Raw genomic sequence first — 17158 nt, forward strand, 5'->3', positions numbered from 1 at the left:
TCCTTTGGCATGCCCTTTGCAGCCTCACTCCAAACGGGGCTCTCCGCTTCATCCATCCCCTGACTCCATACTAGCACCAACGGGCTGCTAAAGCGTTTCACAGAAAACACCAAGGAACCTGTTTCTCACTCCAAGCACAAAGCGTGCGCAGCACGAGTCTTGGCACAGCAGAACACTTCCCTTGGCATGCCCTTTGCAGCCTCACTCCAAACGGGGCTCTCCGCTTCATCCATCCCCTGACTCCATACTAGCACCAACGGGCTGCTAAAGCGTTTCACAGAAAACACCAAGGAACCTGTTTCTCACTCCAACCACAAAGCGTGCGCAGCACGAGTCTTGGCACAGCAGAACACTTCCCTTGGCATGCCCTTTGCAGCCTCACTCCAAATGGGGCTCTCCGCTTCATCCATCCCCTGACTCCATACTAGCACCAACGGGCTGCTAAAGCGTTTCGCAGAAAACACCAAGGAACCTGTTTCTCACTCCAACCACAAAGCGTGCGCAGCACGAGTCTTGGCACAGCAGAACACTTCCTTTGGCATGCCCTTTGCAGCCTCACTCCAAACGGGGCTCTCCGCTTCATCCATCCCCTGACTCCATACTAGCACCAACGGGCTGCTAAAGCGTTTCGCAGAAAACACCAAGGAACCTGTTTCTCACTCCAACCACAAAGCGTGCGCAGCACGAGTCTTGGCACAGCAAAACACTTCCTTTGGCATGCCCTTTGCAGCCTCACTCCAAACGGGGCTCTCCGCTTCATCCATCCCCTGACTCCATACTAGCACCAACGGGCTGCTAAAGCGTTTCGCAGAAAACACCAAGGAACCTGTTTCTCACTCCAAGCACAAAGCGTGCGCAGCACGAGTCTTGGCACAGCAAAACACTTCTCTTGGCATGCCCTTTGCAGCCTCACTCCAAACGGGGCTCTCCGCTTCATCCATCCCCTGACTCCATACTAGCACCAATGGGCTGCTAAAGCGTTTCGCAGAAAACACCAAGGAACCTGTTTCTCACTCCAACCACAAAGCGTGCGCAGCACGAGTCTTGGCACAGCAGAACACTTCCTTTCGCATGCCCTTTGCAGCCTCACTCCAAACGGGGCTCTCCGCTTCATCCATCCCCTGACTCCATACTAGCACCAACGGGCTGCTAAAGCGTTTCACAGAAAACACCAAGGAACCTGTTTCTCACTCCAAGCACAAAGCGTGCGCAGCACGAGTCTTGGCACAGCAGAACACTTCCCTTGGCATGCCCTTTGCAGCCTCACTCCAAACGGGGCTCTCCGCTTCATCCATCCCCTGACTCCATACTAGCACCAACGGGCTGCTAAAGCGTTTCGCAGAAAACACCAAGGAACCTGTTTCTCACTCCAACCACAAAGCGTGCGCAGCACGAGTCTTGGCACAGCAGAACACTTCCCTTGGCATGCCCTTTGCAGCCTCACTCCAAACGGGGCTCTCCGCTTCATCCATCCCCTGACTCCATACTAGCACCAACGGGCTGCTAAAGCGTTTCACAGAAAACACCAAGGAACCTGTTTCTCACTCCAAGCACAAAGCGTGCGCAGCACGAGTCTTGGCACAGCAGAACACTTCCCTTGGCATGCCCTTTGCAGCCTCACTCCAAACGGGGCTCTCCGCTTCATCCATCCCCTGACTCCATACTAGCACCAACGGGCTGCTAAAGCGTTTCGCAGAAAACACCAAGGAACCTGTTTCTCACTCCAAGCACAAAGCGTGCGCAGCACGAGTCTTGGCACAGCAAAACACTTCCTTTGGCATGCCCTTTGCAGCCTCACTCCAAACGGGGCTCTCCGCTTCATCCATCCCCTGACTCCATACTAGCACCAACGGGCTGCTAAAGCGTTTCGCAGAAAACACCAAGGAACCTGTTTCTCACTCCAAGCACAAAGCGTGCGCAGCACGAGTCTTGGCACAGCAAAACACTTCCTTTGGCATGCCCTTTGCAGCCTCACTCCAAACGGGGCTCTCCGCTTCATCCATCCCCTGACTCCATACTAGCACCAACGGGCTGCTAAAGCGTTTCGCAGAAAACACCAAGGAACCTGTTTCTCACTCCAAGCACAAAGCGTGCGCAGCACGAGTCTTGGCACAGCAAAACACTTCCTTTGGCATGCCCTTTGCAGCCTCCCTCCAAACGGGGCTCTCCGCTTCATCCATCCCCTGACTCCATACTAGCACCAACGGGCTGCTAAAGCGTTTCGCAGAAAACACCAAGGAACCTGTTTCTCACTCCAAGCACAAAGCGTGCGCAGCACGAGTCTTGGCACAGCAAAACACTTCCTTTGGCATGCCCTTTGCAGCCTCCCTCCAAACGGGGCTCTCCGCTTCATCCATCCCCTGACTCCATACTAGCACCAACGGGCTGCTAAAGCGTTTCGCAGAAAACACCAAGGAACCTGTTTCTCACTCCAAGCACAAAGCGTGCGCAGCACGAGTCTTGGCACAGCAGAACACTTCCCTTGGCATGCCCTTTGCAGCCTCACTCCAAACGGGGCTCTCCGCTTCATCCATCCCCTGACTCCATACTAGCACCAACGGGCTGCTAAAGCGTTTCGCAGAAAACACCAAGGAACCTGTTTCTCACTCCAAGCACAAAGCGTGCGCAGCACGAGTCTTGGCACAGCAGAACACTTCCCTTGGCATGCCCTTTGCAGCCTCACTCCAAACGGGGCTCTCCGCTTCATCCATCCCCTGACTCCATACTAGCACCAACGGGCTGCTAAAGCGTTTCGCAGAAAACACCAAGGAACCTGTTTCTCACTCCAACCACAAAGCGTGCGCAGCACGAGTCTTGGCACAGCAAAACACTTCCTTTGGCATGCCCTTTGCAGCCTCACTCCAAACGGGGCTCTCCGCTTCATCCATCCCCTGACTCCATACTAGCACCAACGGGCTGCTAAAGCGTTTCGCAGAAAACACCAAGGAACCTGTTTCTCACTCCAAGCACAAAGCGTGCGCAGCACGAGTCTTGGCACAGCAGAACACTTCCCTTGGCATGCCCTTTGCAGCCTCACTCCAAACGGGGCTCTCCGCTTCATCCATCCCCTGACTCCATACTAGCACCAACGGGCTGCTAAAGCGTTTCACAGAAAACACCAAGGAACCTGTTTCTCACTCCAAGCACAAAGCGTGCGCAGCACGAGTCTTGGCACAGCAGAACACTTCCCTTGGCATGCCCTTTGCAGCCTCACTCCAAACGGGGCTCTCCGCTTCATCCATCCCCTGACTCCATACTAGCACCAACGGGCTGCTAAAGCGTTTCGCAGAAAACACCAAGGAACCTGTTTCTCACTCCAAGCACAAAGCGTGCGCAGCACGAGTCTTGGCACAGCAAAACACTTCCTTTGGCATGCCCTTTGCAGCCTCACTCCAAACGGGGCTCTCCACTTCATCCATCCCCTGACTCCATACTAGCACCAACGGGCTGCTAAAGCGTTTCGCAGAAAACACCAAGGAACCTGTTTCTCACTCCAACCACAAAGCGTGCGCAGCACGAGTCTTGGCACAGCAAAACACTTCTCTTGGCATGCCCTTTGCAGCCTCACTCCAAACGGGGCTCTCCGCTTCATCCATCCCCTGACTCCATACTAGCACCAACGGGCTGCTAAAGCGTTTCGCAGAAAACACCAAGGAACCTGTTTCTCACTCCAACCACAAAGCGTGCGCAGCACGAGTCTTGGCACAACAGAACACTTCCTTTGGCATGCCCTTTGCAGCCTCACTCCAGACGGGGCTCTCCGCTTCATCCATCCCCTGACTCCATACTAGCACCAACGGGCTGCTAAAGCGTTTCGCAGAAAACACCAAGGAACCTGTTTCTCACTCCAAGCACAAAGCGTGCGCAGCACGAGTCTTGGCACAGCAAAACACTTCCTTTGGCATGCCCTTTGCAGCCTCACTCCAAACGGGGCTCTCCGCTTCATCCATCCCCTGACTCCATACTAGCACCAACGGGCTGCTAAAGCGTTTCGCAGAAAACACCAAGGAACCTGTTTCTCACTCCAAGCACAAAGCGTGCGCAGCACGAGTCTTGGCACAGCAAAACACTTCTCTTGGCATGCCCTTTGCAGCCTCACTCCAAACGGGGCTCTCCGCTTCATCCATCCCCTGACTCCATACTAGCACCAACGGGCTGCTAAAGCGTTTCGCAGAAAACACCAAGGAACCTGTTTCTCACTCCAACCACAAAGCGTGCGCAGCACGAGTCTTGGCACAGCAAAACACTTCCTTTGGCATGCCCTTTGCAGCCTCACTCCAAACGGGGCTCTCCGCTTCATCCATCCCCTGACTCCATACTAGCACCAACGGGCTGCTAAAGCGTTTCGCAGAAAACACCAAGGAACCTGTTTCTCACTCCAACCACAAAGCGTGCGCAGCACGAGTCTTGGCACAGCAAAACACTTCCTTTGGCATGCCCTTTGCAGCCTCACTCCAAACGGGGCTCTCCGCTTCATCCATCCCCTGACTCCATACTAGCACCAACGGGCTGCTAAAGCGTTTCGCAGAAAACACCAAGGAACCTGTTTCTCACTCCAAGCACAAAGCGTGCGCAGCACGAGTCTTGGCACAGCAGAACACTTCCCTTGGCATGCCCTTTGCAGCCTCACTCCAAACGGGGCTCTCCGCTTCATCCATCCCCTGACTCCATACTAGCACCAACGGGCTGCTAAAGCGTTTCACAGAAAACACCAAGGAACCTGTTTCTCACTCCAAGCACAAAGCGTGCGCAGCACGAGTCTTGGCACAGCAGAACACTTCCCTTGGCATGCCCTTTGCAGCCTCACTCCAAACGGGGCTCTCCGCTTCATCCATCCCCTGACTCCATACTAGCACCAACGGGCTGCTAAAGCGTTTCGCAGAAAACACCAAGGAACCTGTTTCTCACTCCAAGCACAAAGCGTGCGCAGCACGAGTCTTGGCACAGCAAAACACTTCCTTTGGCATGCCCTTTGCAGCCTCACTCCAAACGGGGCTCTCCGCTTCATCCATCCCCTGACTCCATACTAGCACCAACGGGCTGCTAAAGCGTTTCGCAGAAAACACCAAGGAACCTGTTTCTCACTCCAACCACAAAGCGTGCGCAGCACGAGTCTTGGCACAGCAAAACACTTCTCTTGGCATGCCCTTTGCAGCCTCACTCCAAACGGGGCTCTCCGCTTCATCCATCCCCTGACTCCATACTAGCACCAACGGGCTGCTAAAGCGTTTCGCAGAAAACACCAAGGAACCTGTTTCTCACTCCAACCACAAAGCGTGCGCAGCACGAGTCTTGGCACAACAGAACACTTCCTTTGGCATGCCCTTTGCAGCCTCACTCCAGACGGGGCTCTCCGCTTCATCCATCCCCTGACTCCATACTAGCACCAACGGGCTGCTAAAGCGTTTCGCAGAAAACACCAAGGAACCTGTTTCTCACTCCAAGCACAAAGCGTGCGCAGCACGAGTCTTGGCACAGCAAAACACTTCCTTTGGCATGCCCTTTGCAGCCTCACTCCAAACGGGGCTCTCCGCTTCATCCATCCCCTGACTCCATACTAGCACCAACGGGCTGCTAAAGCGTTTCGCAGAAAACACCAAGGAACCTGTTTCTCACTCCAAGCACAAAGCGTGCGCAGCACGAGTCTTGGCACAGCAAAACACTTCTCTTGGCATGCCCTTTGCAGCCTCACTCCAAACGGGGCTCTCCGCTTCATCCATCCCCTGACTCCATACTAGCACCAACGGGCTGCTAAAGCGTTTCGCAGAAAACACCAAGGAACCTGTTTCTCACTCCAACCACAAAGCGTGCGCAGCACGAGTCTTGGCACAGCAAAACACTTCCTTTGGCATGCCCTTTGCAGCCTCACTCCAAACGGGGCTCTCCGCTTCATCCATCCCCTGACTCCATACTAGCACCAACGGGCTGCTAAAGCGTTTCGCAGAAAACACCAAGGAACCTGTTTCTCACTCCAAGCACAAAGCGTGCGCAGCACGAGTCTTGGCACAGCAAAACACTTCCTTTGGCATGCCCTTTGCAGCCTCACTCCAAACGGGGCTCTCCGCTTCATCCATCCCCTGACTCCATACTAGCACCAACGGGCTGCTAAAGCGTTTCGCAGAAAACACCAAGGAACCTGTTTCTCACTCCAAGCACAAAGCGTGCGTAGCACGAGTCTTGGCACAGCAAAACACTTCCCTTGGCATGCCCTTTGCAGCCTCACTCCAAACGGGGCTCTCCGCTTCATCCATCCCCTGACTCCATACTAGCACCAACGGGCTGCTAAAGCGTTTCACAGAAAACACCAAGGAACCTGTTTCTCACTCCAACCACAAAGCGTGCGCAGCACGAGTCTTGGCACAGCAAAACACTTCCTTTGGCATGCCCTTTGCAGCCTCACTCCAAACGGGGCTCTCCGCTTCATCCATCCCCTGACTCCATACTAGCACCAACGGGCTGCTAAAGCGTTTCGCAGAAAACACCAAGGAACCTGTTTCTCACTCCAAGCACAAAGCGTGCGCAGCACGAGTCTTGGCACAGCAAAACACTTCCTTTGGCATGCCCTTTGCAGCCTCCCTCCAAACGGGGCTCTCCGCTTCATCCATCCCCTGACTCCATACTAGCACCAACGGGCTGCTAAAGCGTTTCGCAGAAAACACCAAGGAACCTGTTTCTCACTCCAACCACAAAGCGTGCGCAGCACGAGTCTTGGCACAGCAGAACACTTCCTTTGGCATGCCCTTTGCAGCCTCACTCCAAACGGGGCTCTCCGCTTCATCCATCCCCTGACTCCATACTAGCACCAATGGGCTGCTAAAGCGTTTCGCAGAAAACACCAAGGAACCTGTTTCTCACTCCAACCACAAAGCGTGCGCAGCACGAGTCTTGGCACAGCAAAACACTTCTCTTGGCATGCCCTTTGCAGCCTCACTCCAAACGGGGCTCTCCGCTTCATCCATCCCCTGACTCCATACTAGCACCAACGGGCTGCTAAAGCGTTTCGCAGAAAACACCAAGGAACCTGTTTCTCACTCCAACCACAAAGCGTGCGCAGCACGAGTCTTGGCACAGCAAAACACTTCTCTTGGCATGCCCTTTGCAGCCTCACTCCAAACGGGGCTCTCCGCTTCATCCATCCCCTGACTCCATACTAGCACCAACGGGCTGCTAAAGCGTTTCGCAGAAAACACCAAGGAACCTGTTTCTCACTCCAACCACAAAGCGTGCGCAGCACGAGTCTTGGCACAGCAAAACACTTCCTTTGGCATGCCCTTTGCAGCCTCACTCCAAACGGGGCTCTCCGCTTCATCCATCCCCTGACTCCATACTAGCACCAACGGGCTGCTAAAGCGTTTCGCAGAAAACACCAAGGAACCTGTTTCTCACTCCAAGCACAAAGCGTGCGCAGCACGAGTCTTGGCACAGCAAAACACTTCCTTTGGCATGCCCTTTGCAGCCTCACTCCAAACGGGGCTCTCCGCTTCATCCATCCCCTGACTCCATACTAGCACCAACGGGCTGCTAAAGCGTTTCACAGAAAACACCAAGGAACCTGTTTCTCACTCCAAGCACAAAGCGTGCGCAGCACGAGTCTTGGCACAGCAGAACACTTCCTTTGGCATGCCCTTTGCAGCCTCACTCCAAACGGGGCTCTCCGCTTCATCCATCCCCTGACTCCATACTAGCACCAACGGGCTGCTAAAGCGTTTCGCAGAAAACACCAAGGAACCTGTTTCTCACTCCAAGCACAAAGCGTGCGCAGCACGAGTCTTGGCACAGCAAAACACTTCCTTTGGCATGCCCTTTGCAGCCTCACTCCAAACGGGGCTCTCCGCTTCATCCATCCCCTGACTCCATACTAGCACCAACGGGCTGCTAAAGCGTTTCGCAGAAAACACCAAGGAACCTGTTTCTCACTCCAAGCACAAAGCGTGCGCAGCACGAGTCTTGGCACAGCAGAACACTTCCCTTGGCATGCCCTTTGCAGCCTCACTCCAAACGGGGCTCTCCGCTTCATCCATCCCCTGACTCCATACTAGCACCAACGGGCTGCTAAAGCGTTTCGCAGAAAACACCAAGGAACCTGTTTCTCACTCCAAGCACAAAGCGTGCGCAGCACGAGTCTTGGCACAGCAGAACACTTCCCTTGGCATGCCCTTTGCAGCCTCACTCCAAACGGGGCTCTCCGCTTCATCCATCCCCTGACTCCATACTAGCACCAACGGGCTGCTAAAGCGTTTCGCAGAAAACACCAAGGAACCTGTTTCTCACTCCAAGCACAAAGCGTGCGCAGCACGAGTCTTGGCACAGCAAAACACTTCCTTTGGCATGCCCTTTGCAGCCTCACTCCAAACGGGGCTCTCCACTTCATCCATCCCCTGACTCCATACTAGCACCAACGGGCTGCTAAAGCGTTTCGCAGAAAACACCAAGGAACCTGTTTCTCACTCCAAGCACAAAGCGTGCGCAGCACGAGTCTTGGCACAGCAAAACACTTCTCTTGGCATGCCCTTTGCAGCCTCACTCCAAACGGGGCTCTCCGCTTCATCCATCCCCTGACTCCATACTAGCACCAATGGGCTGCTAAAGCGTTTCGCAGAAAACACCAAGGAACCTGTTTCTCACTCCAACCACAAAGCGTGCGCAGCACGAGTCTTGGCACAGCAGAACACTTCCTTTGGCATGCCCTTTGCAGCCTCACTCCAGACGGGGCTCTCCGCTTCATCCATCCCCTGACTCCATACTAGCACCAACGGGCTGCTAAAGCATTTCGCAGAAAACACCAAGGAACCTGTTTCTCACTCCAAGCACAAAGCGTGCGCAGCACGAGTCTTGGCACAGCAAAACACTTCCTTTGGCATGCCCTTTGCAGCCTCACTCCAAACGGGGCTCTCCGCTTCATCCATCCCCTGACTCCATACTAGCACCAACGGGCTGCTAAAGCGTTTCGCAGAAAACACCAAGGAACCTGTTTCTCACTCCAAGCACAAAGCGTGCGCAGCACGAGTCTTGGCACAGCAGAACACTTCCTTTGGCATGCCCTTTGCAGCCTCACTCCAAACGGGGCTCTCCGCTTCATCCATCCCCTGACTCCATACTAGCACCAACGGGCTGCTAAAGCGTTTCGCAGAAAACACCAAGGAACCTGTTTCTCACTCCAAGCACAAAGCGTGCGCAGCACGAGTCTTGGCACAGCAAAACACTTCCTTTGGCATGCCCTTTGCAGCCTCCCTCCAAACGGGGCTCTCCGCTTCATCCATCCCCTGACTCCATACTAGCACCAACGGGCTGCTAAAGCGTTTCGCAGAAAACACCAAGGAACCTGTTTCTCACTCCAAGCAAAAAGTGTGCGCAGCACGAGTCTTGGCACAGCAGAACACTTCCTTTGGCATGCCCTTTGCAGCCTCCCTCCAAACGGGGCTCTCCGCTTCATCCATCCCCTGACTCCATACTAGCACCAACGGGCTGCTAAAGCGTTTCGCAGAAAACACCAAGGAACCTGTTTCTCACTCCAAGCACAAAGCGTGCGCAGCACGAGTCTTGGCACAGCAGAACACTTCCCTTGGCATGCCCTTTGCAGCCTCACTCCAAACGGGGCTCTCCGCTTCATCCATCCCCTGACTCCATACTAGCACCAACGGGCTGCTAAAGCGTTTCGCAGAAAACACCAAGGAACCTGTTTCTCACTCCAAGCACAAAGCGTGCGCAGCACGAGTCTTGGCACAGCAGAACACTTCCCTTGGCATGCCCTTTGCAGCCTCACTCCAAACGGGGCTCTCCGCTTCATCCATCCCCTGACTCCATACTAGCACCAACGGGCTGCTAAAGCGTTTCGCAGAAAACACCAAGGAACCTGTTTCTCACTCCAAGCACAAAGCGTGCGCAGCACGAGTCTTGGCACAGCAAAACACTTCCTTTGGCATGCCCTTTGCAGCCTCACTCCAAACGGGGCTCTCCGCTTCATCCATCCCCTGACTCCATACTAGCACCAACGGGCTGCTAAAGCGTTTCGCAGAAAACACCAAGGAACCTGTTTCTCACTCCAAGCACAAAGCGTGCGCAGCACGAGTCTTGGCACAGCAGAACACTTCCCTTGGCATGCCCTTTGCAGCCTCACTCCAAACGGGGCTCTCCGCTTCATCCATCCCCTGACTCCATACTAGCACCAACGGGCTGCTAAAGCGTTTCACAGAAAACACCAAGGAACCTGTTTCTCACTCCAAGCACAAAGCGTGCGCAGCACGAGTCTTGGCACAGCAGAACACTTCCCTTGGCATGCCCTTTGCAGCCTCACTCCAAACGGGGCTCTCCGCTTCATCCATCCCCTGACTCCATACTAGCACCAACGGGCTGCTAAAGCGTTTCGCAGAAAACACCAAGGAACCTGTTTCTCACTCCAAGCACAAAGCGTGCGCAGCACGAGTCTTGGCACAGCAAAACACTTCCTTTGGCATGCCCTTTGCAGCCTCACTCCAAACGGGGCTCTCCGCTTCATCCATCCCCTGACTCCATACTAGCACCAACGGGCTGCTAAAGCGTTTCGCAGAAAACACCAAGGAACCTGTTTCTCACTCCAACCACAAAGCGTGCGCAGCACGAGTCTTGGCACAGCAAAACACTTCTCTTGGCATGCCCTTTGCAGCCTCACTCCAAACGGGGCTCTCCGCTTCATCCATCCCCTGACTCCATACTAGCACCAACGGGCTGCTAAAGCGTTTCGCAGAAAACACCAAGGAACCTGTTTCTCACTCCAACCACAAAGCGTGCGCAGCACGAGTCTTGGCACAACAGAACACTTCCTTTGGCATGCCCTTTGCAGCCTCACTCCAGACGGGGCTCTCCGCTTCATCCATCCCCTGACTCCATACTAGCACCAACGGGCTGCTAAAGCGTTTCGCAGAAAACACCAAGGAACCTGTTTCTCACTCCAAGCACAAAGCGTGCGCAGCACGAGTCTTGGCACAGCAAAACACTTCCTTTGGCATGCCCTTTGCAGCCTCACTCCAAACGGGGCTCTCCGCTTCATCCATCCCCTGACTCCATACTAGCACCAACGGGCTGCTAAAGCGTTTCGCAGAAAACACCAAGGAACCTGTTTCTCACTCCAAGCACAAAGCGTGCGCAGCACGAGTCTTGGCACAGCAAAACACTTCTCTTGGCATGCCCTTTGCAGCCTCACTCCAAACGGGGCTCTCCGCTTCATCCATCCCCCTGACTCCATACTAGCACCAACAGGCTGCTAAAGCGTTTCGCAGAAAACACCAAGGAACCTGTTTCTCACTCCAAGCACAAAGCGTGCGCAGCACGAGTCTTGGCACAGCAAAACACTTCCTTTGGCATGCCCTTTGCAGCCTCACTCCAAACGGGGCTCTCCGCTTCATCCATCCCTGACTCCATACTAGCACCAACGGGCTGCTAAAGCGTTTCGCAGAAAACACCAAGGAACCTGTTTCTCACTCCAAGCACAAAGCGTGCGCAGCACGAGTCTTGGCACAGCAAAACACTTCTCTTGGCATGCCCTTTGCAGCCTCACTCCAAACGGGGCTCTCCGCTTCATCCATCCCCTGACTCCATACTAGCACCAACGGGCTGCTAAAGCGTTTCGCAGAAAACACCAAGGAACCTGTTTCTCACTCCAACCACAAAGCGTGCGCAGCACGAGTCTTGGCACAGCAAAACACTTCCTTTGGCATGCCCTTTGCAGCCTCACTCCAAACGGGGCTCTCCGCTTCATCCATCCCCTGACTCCATACTAGCACCAACGGGCTGCTAAAGCGTTTCGCAGAAAACACCAAGGAACCTGTTTCTCACTCCAAGCACAAAGCGTGCGCAGCACGAGTCTTGGCACAGCAAAACACTTCCTTTGGCATGCCCTTTGCAGCCTCACTCCAAACGGGGCTCTCCGCTTCATCCATCCCCTGACTCCATACTAGCACCAACGGGCTGCTAAAGCGTTTCGCAGAAAACACCAAGGAACCTGTTTCTCACTCCAAGCACAAAGCGTGCGTAGCACGAGTCTTGGCACAGCAGAACACTTCCTTGGCATGCCCTTTGCAGCCTCACTCCAAACGGGGCTCTCCGCTTCATCCATCCCCTGACTCCATACTAGCACCAACGGGCTGCTAAAGCGTTTCGCAGAAAACACCAAGGAACCTGTTTCTCACTCCAAGCACAAAGCGTGCGCAGCACGAGTCTTGGCACAGCAAAACACTTCCTTTGGCATGCCCTTTGCAGCCTCACTCCAAACGGGGCTCTCCGCTTCATCCATCCCCTGACTCCATACTAGCACCAACGGGCTGCTAAAGCGTTTCGCAGAAAACACCAAGGAACCTGTTTCTCACTCCAACCACAAAGCGTGCGCAGCACGAGTCTTGGCACAGCAAAACACTTCCTTTGGCATGCCCTTTGCAGCCTCCCTCCAAACGGGGCTCTCCGCTTCATCCATCCCCTGACTCCATACTAGCACCAACGGGCTGCTAAAGCGTTTCGCAGAAAACACCAAGGAACCTGTTTCTCACTCCAACCACAAAGCGTGCGCAGCACGAGTCTTGGCACAGCAGAACACTTCCTTTGGCATGCCCTTTGCAGCCTCACTCCAAACGGGGCTCTCCGCTTCATCCATCCCCTGACTCCATACTAGCACCAATGGGCTGCTAAAGCGTTTCGCAGAAAACACCAAGGAACCTGTTTCTCACTCCAACCACAAAGCGTGCGCAGCACGAGTCTTGGCACAGCAAAACACTTCTCTTGGCATGCCCTTTGCAGCCTCACTCCAAACGGGGCTCTCCGCTTCATCCATCCCCTGACTCCATACTAGCACCAACGGGCTGCTAAAGCGTTTCGCAGAAAACACCAAGGAACCTGTTTCTCACTCCAAGCACAAAGCGTGCGCAGCACGAGTCTTGGCACAGCAAAACACTTCTCTTGGCATGCCCTTTGCAGCCTCACTCCAAACGGGGCTCTCCGCTTCATCCATCCCCTGACTCCATACTAGCACCAACGGGCTGCTAAAGCGTTTCGCAGAAAACACCAAGGAACCTGTTTCTCACTCCAAGCACAAAGCGTGCGCAGCACGAGTCTTGGCACAGCAAAACACTTCCTTTGGCATGCCCTTTGCAGCCTCACTCCAAACGGGGCTCTCCGCTTCATCCATCCCCTGACTCCATACTAGCACCAACGGGCTGCTAAAAGCGTTTCGCAGAAAACACCAAGGAACCTGTTTCTCACTCCAAGCACAAAGCGTGCGCAGCACGAGTCTTGGCACAGCAAAACACTTCCTTTGGCATGCCCTTTGCAGCCTCACTCCAAACGGGGCTCTCCGCTTCATCCATCCCCTGACTCCATACTAGCACCAACGGGCTGCTAAAGCGTTTCACAGAAAACACCAAGGAACCTGTTTCTCACTCCAAGCACAAAGCGTGCGCAGCACGAGTCTTGGCACAGCAGAACACTTCCTTTGGCATGCCCTTTGCAGCCTCACTCCAAACGGGGCTCTCCGCTTCATCCATCCCCTGACTCCATACTAGCACCAACGGGCTGCTAAAGCGTTTCGCAGAAAACACCAAGGAACCTGTTTCTCACTCCAAGCACAAAGCGTGCACAGCACGAGTCTTGGCACAGCAAAACACTTCCTTTGGCATGCCCTTTGCAGCCTCACTCCAAACGGGGCTCTCCGCTTCATCCATCCCTGACTCCATACTAGCACCAACGGGCTGCTAAAGCGTTTCGCAGAAAACACCAAGGAACCTGTTTCTCACTCCAAGCACAAAGCGTGCGCAGCACGAGTCTTGGCACAGCAAAACACTTCCTTTGGCATGCCCTTTGCAGCCTCACTCCAAACGGGGCTCTCCGCTTCATCCATCCCCTGACTCCATACTAGCACCAACGGGCTGCTAAAGCGTTTCGCAGAAAACACCAAGGAACCTGTTTCTCACTCCAAGCACAAAGCGTGCGCAGCACGAGTCTTGGCACAGCAAAACACTTCCTTTGGCATGCCCTTTGCAGCCTCACTCCAAACGGGGCTCTCCGCTTCATCCATCCCCTGACTCCATACTAGCACCAACGGGCTGCTAAAGCGTTTCGCAGAAAACACCAAGGAACCTGTTTCTCACTCCAACCACAAAGCGTGCGCAGCACGAGTCTTGGCACAGCAAAACACTTCCTTTGGCATGCCCTTTGCAGCCTCCCTCCAAACGGGGCTCTCCGCTTCATCCATCCCCTGACTCCATACTAGCACCAACGGGCTGCTAAAGCGTTTCGCAGAAAACACCAAGGAACCTGTTTCTCACTCCAAGCACAAAGCGTGCGCAGCACGAGTCTTGGCACAGCAGAACACTTCCCTTGGCATGCCCTTTGCAGCCTCACTCCAAACGGGGCTCTCCGCTTCATCCATCCCCTGACTCCATACTAGCACCAACGGGCTGCTAAAGCGTTTCACAGAAAACACCAAGGAACCTGTTTCTCACTCCAAGCACAAAGCGTGCGCAGCACGAGTCTTGGCACAGCAGAACACTTCCCTTGGCATGCCCTTTGCAGCCTCACTCCAAACGGGGCTCTCCGCTTCATCCATCCCCTGACTCCATACTAGCACCAACGGGCTGCTAAAGCGTTTCGCAGAAAACACCAAGGAACCTGTTTCTCACTCCAAGCACAAAGCGTGCGCAGCACGAGTCTTGGCACAGCAGAACACTTCCTTTGGCATGCCCTTTGCAGCCTCACTCCAAACGGGGCTCTCCGCTTCATCCATCCCCTGACTCCATACTAGCACCAACGGGCTGCTAAAGCGTTTCGCAGAAAACACCAAGGAACCTGTTTCTCACTCCAAGCACAAAGCGTGCGCAGCACGAGTCTTGGCACAGCAAAACACTCTCTTGGCATGCCCTTTGCAGCCTCACTCCAAACGGGTCTCTCCGCTTCATCCATCCCCTGACTCCATACTAGCACCAATGGGCTGCTAAAGCGTTTCGCAGAAAACACCAAGGAACCTGTTTCTCACTCCAACCACAAAGCGTGCGCAGCACGAGTCTTGGCACAGCAGAACACTTCCTTTGGCATGCCCTTTGCAGCCTCACTCCAAACGGGGCTCTCCGCTTCATCCATCCCCTGACTCCATACTAGCACCAACGGGCTGCTAAAGCGTTTCGCAGAAAACACCAAGGAACCTGTTTCTCACTCCAAGCACAAAGCGTGCGCAGCACGAGTCTTGGCACAGCAGAACACTTCCCTTGGCATGCCCTTTGCAGCCTCACTCCAAACGGGGCTCTCCGCTTCATCCATCCCCTGACTCCATACTAGCACCAACGGGCTGCTAAAGCGTTTCGCAGAAAACACCAAGGAACCTGTTTCTCACTCCAAGCACAAAGCGTGCGCAGCACGAGTCTTGGCACAGCAGAACACTTCCCTTGGCATGCCCTTTGCAGCCTCACTCCAAACGGGGCTCTCCGCTTCATCCATCCCCTGACTCCATACTAGCACCAACGGGCTGCTAAAGCGTTTCGCAGAAAACACCAAGGAACCTGTTTCTCACTCCAAGCACAAAGCGTGCGCAGCACGAGTCTTGGCACAGCAAAACACTTCCTTTGGCATGCCCTTTGCAGCCTCACTCCAAACGGGGCTCTCCGCTTCATCCATCCCCTGACTCCATACTAGCACCAACGGGCTGCTAAAGCGTTTCGCAGAAAACACCAAGGAACCTGTTTCTCACTCCAAGCACAAAGCGTGCGCAGCACGAGTCTTGGCACAGCAGAACACTTCCTTTCGCATGCCCTTTGCAGCCTCACTCCAAACGGGGCTCTCCGCTTCATCCATCCCCTGACTCCATACTAGCACCAACGGGCTGCTAAAGCGTTTCGCAGAAAACACCAAGGAACCTGTTTCTCACTCCAACCACAAAGCGTGCGCAGCACGAGTCTTGGCACAGCAAAACACTTCCTTTGGCATGCCCTTTGCAGCCTCACTCCAAACGGGGCTCTCCGCTTCATCCATCCCCTGACTCCATACTAGCACCAACGGGCTGCTAAAGCGTTTCGCAGAAAACACCAAGGAACCTGTTTCTCACTCCAAGCACAAAGCGTGCGCAGCACGAGTCTTGGCACAGCAAAACACTTCCTTTGGCATGCCCTTTGCAGCCTCCCTCCAAACAGGGCTCTCCGCTTCATCCATCCCCTGACTCCATACTAGCACCAACGGGCTGCTAAAGCGTTTCGCAGAAAACACCAAGGAACCTGTTTCTCACTCCAAGCACAAAGCGTGCGCAGCACGAGTCTTGGCACAGCAGAACACTTCCCTTGGCATGCCCTTTGCAGCCTCACTCCAAACGGGGCTCTCCGCTTCATCCATCCCCTGACTCCATACTAGCACCAACGGGCTGCTAAAGCGTTTCACAGAAAACACCAAGGAACCTGTTTCTCACTCCAACCACAAAGCGTGCGCAGCACGAGTCTTGGCACAGCAGAACACTTCCCTTGGCATGCCCTTTGCAGCCTCACTCCAAACGGGGCTCTCCGCTTCATCCATCCCCTGACTCCATACTAGCACCAACGGGCTGCTAAAGCGTTTCGCAGAAACACCAAGGAACCTGTTTCTCACTCCAAGCACAAAGCGTGCGCAGCACGAGTCTTGGCACAGCAAAACACTTCCTTTGGCATGCCCTTTGCAGCCTCACTCCAAACGGGGCTCTCCGCTTCATCCATCCCCTTACTCCATACTAGCACCAACGGGCTGCTAAAGCGTTTCGCAGAAAACACCAAGGAACCTGTTTCTCACTCCAACCACAAAGCGTGCGCAGCACGAGTCTTGGCACAGCAGAACACTTCCTTTGGCATGCCCTTTGCAGCCTCACTCCAAACGGGGCTCTCCGCTTCATCCATCCCCTGACTCCATACTAGCACCAATGGGCTGCTAAAGCGTTTCGCAGAAAACACCAAGGAACCTGTTTCTCACTCCAAGCACAAAGCGTGCGCAGCACGAGTCTTGGCACAGCAAAACACTTCTCTTGGCATGCCCTTTGCAGCCTCACTCCAAACGGGGCTCTCCGCTTCATCCATCCCCTGACTCCATACTAGCACCAACGGGCTGCTAAAGCGTTTCGCAGAAAACACCAAGGAACCTGTTTCTCACTCCAAGCACAAAGCGTGCGCAGCACGAGTCTTGGCACAGC

The sequence above is a fragment of the Tinamus guttatus genome, unplaced genomic scaffold, assembly GCF_059628265.1.
Source record: "Tinamus guttatus ecotype Peru unplaced genomic scaffold, ASM5962826v1 Tinamus_guttatus_pri_ptg000361l, whole genome shotgun sequence".
NCBI lineage: Eukaryota > Metazoa > Chordata > Aves > Tinamiformes > Tinamidae > Tinamus > Tinamus guttatus.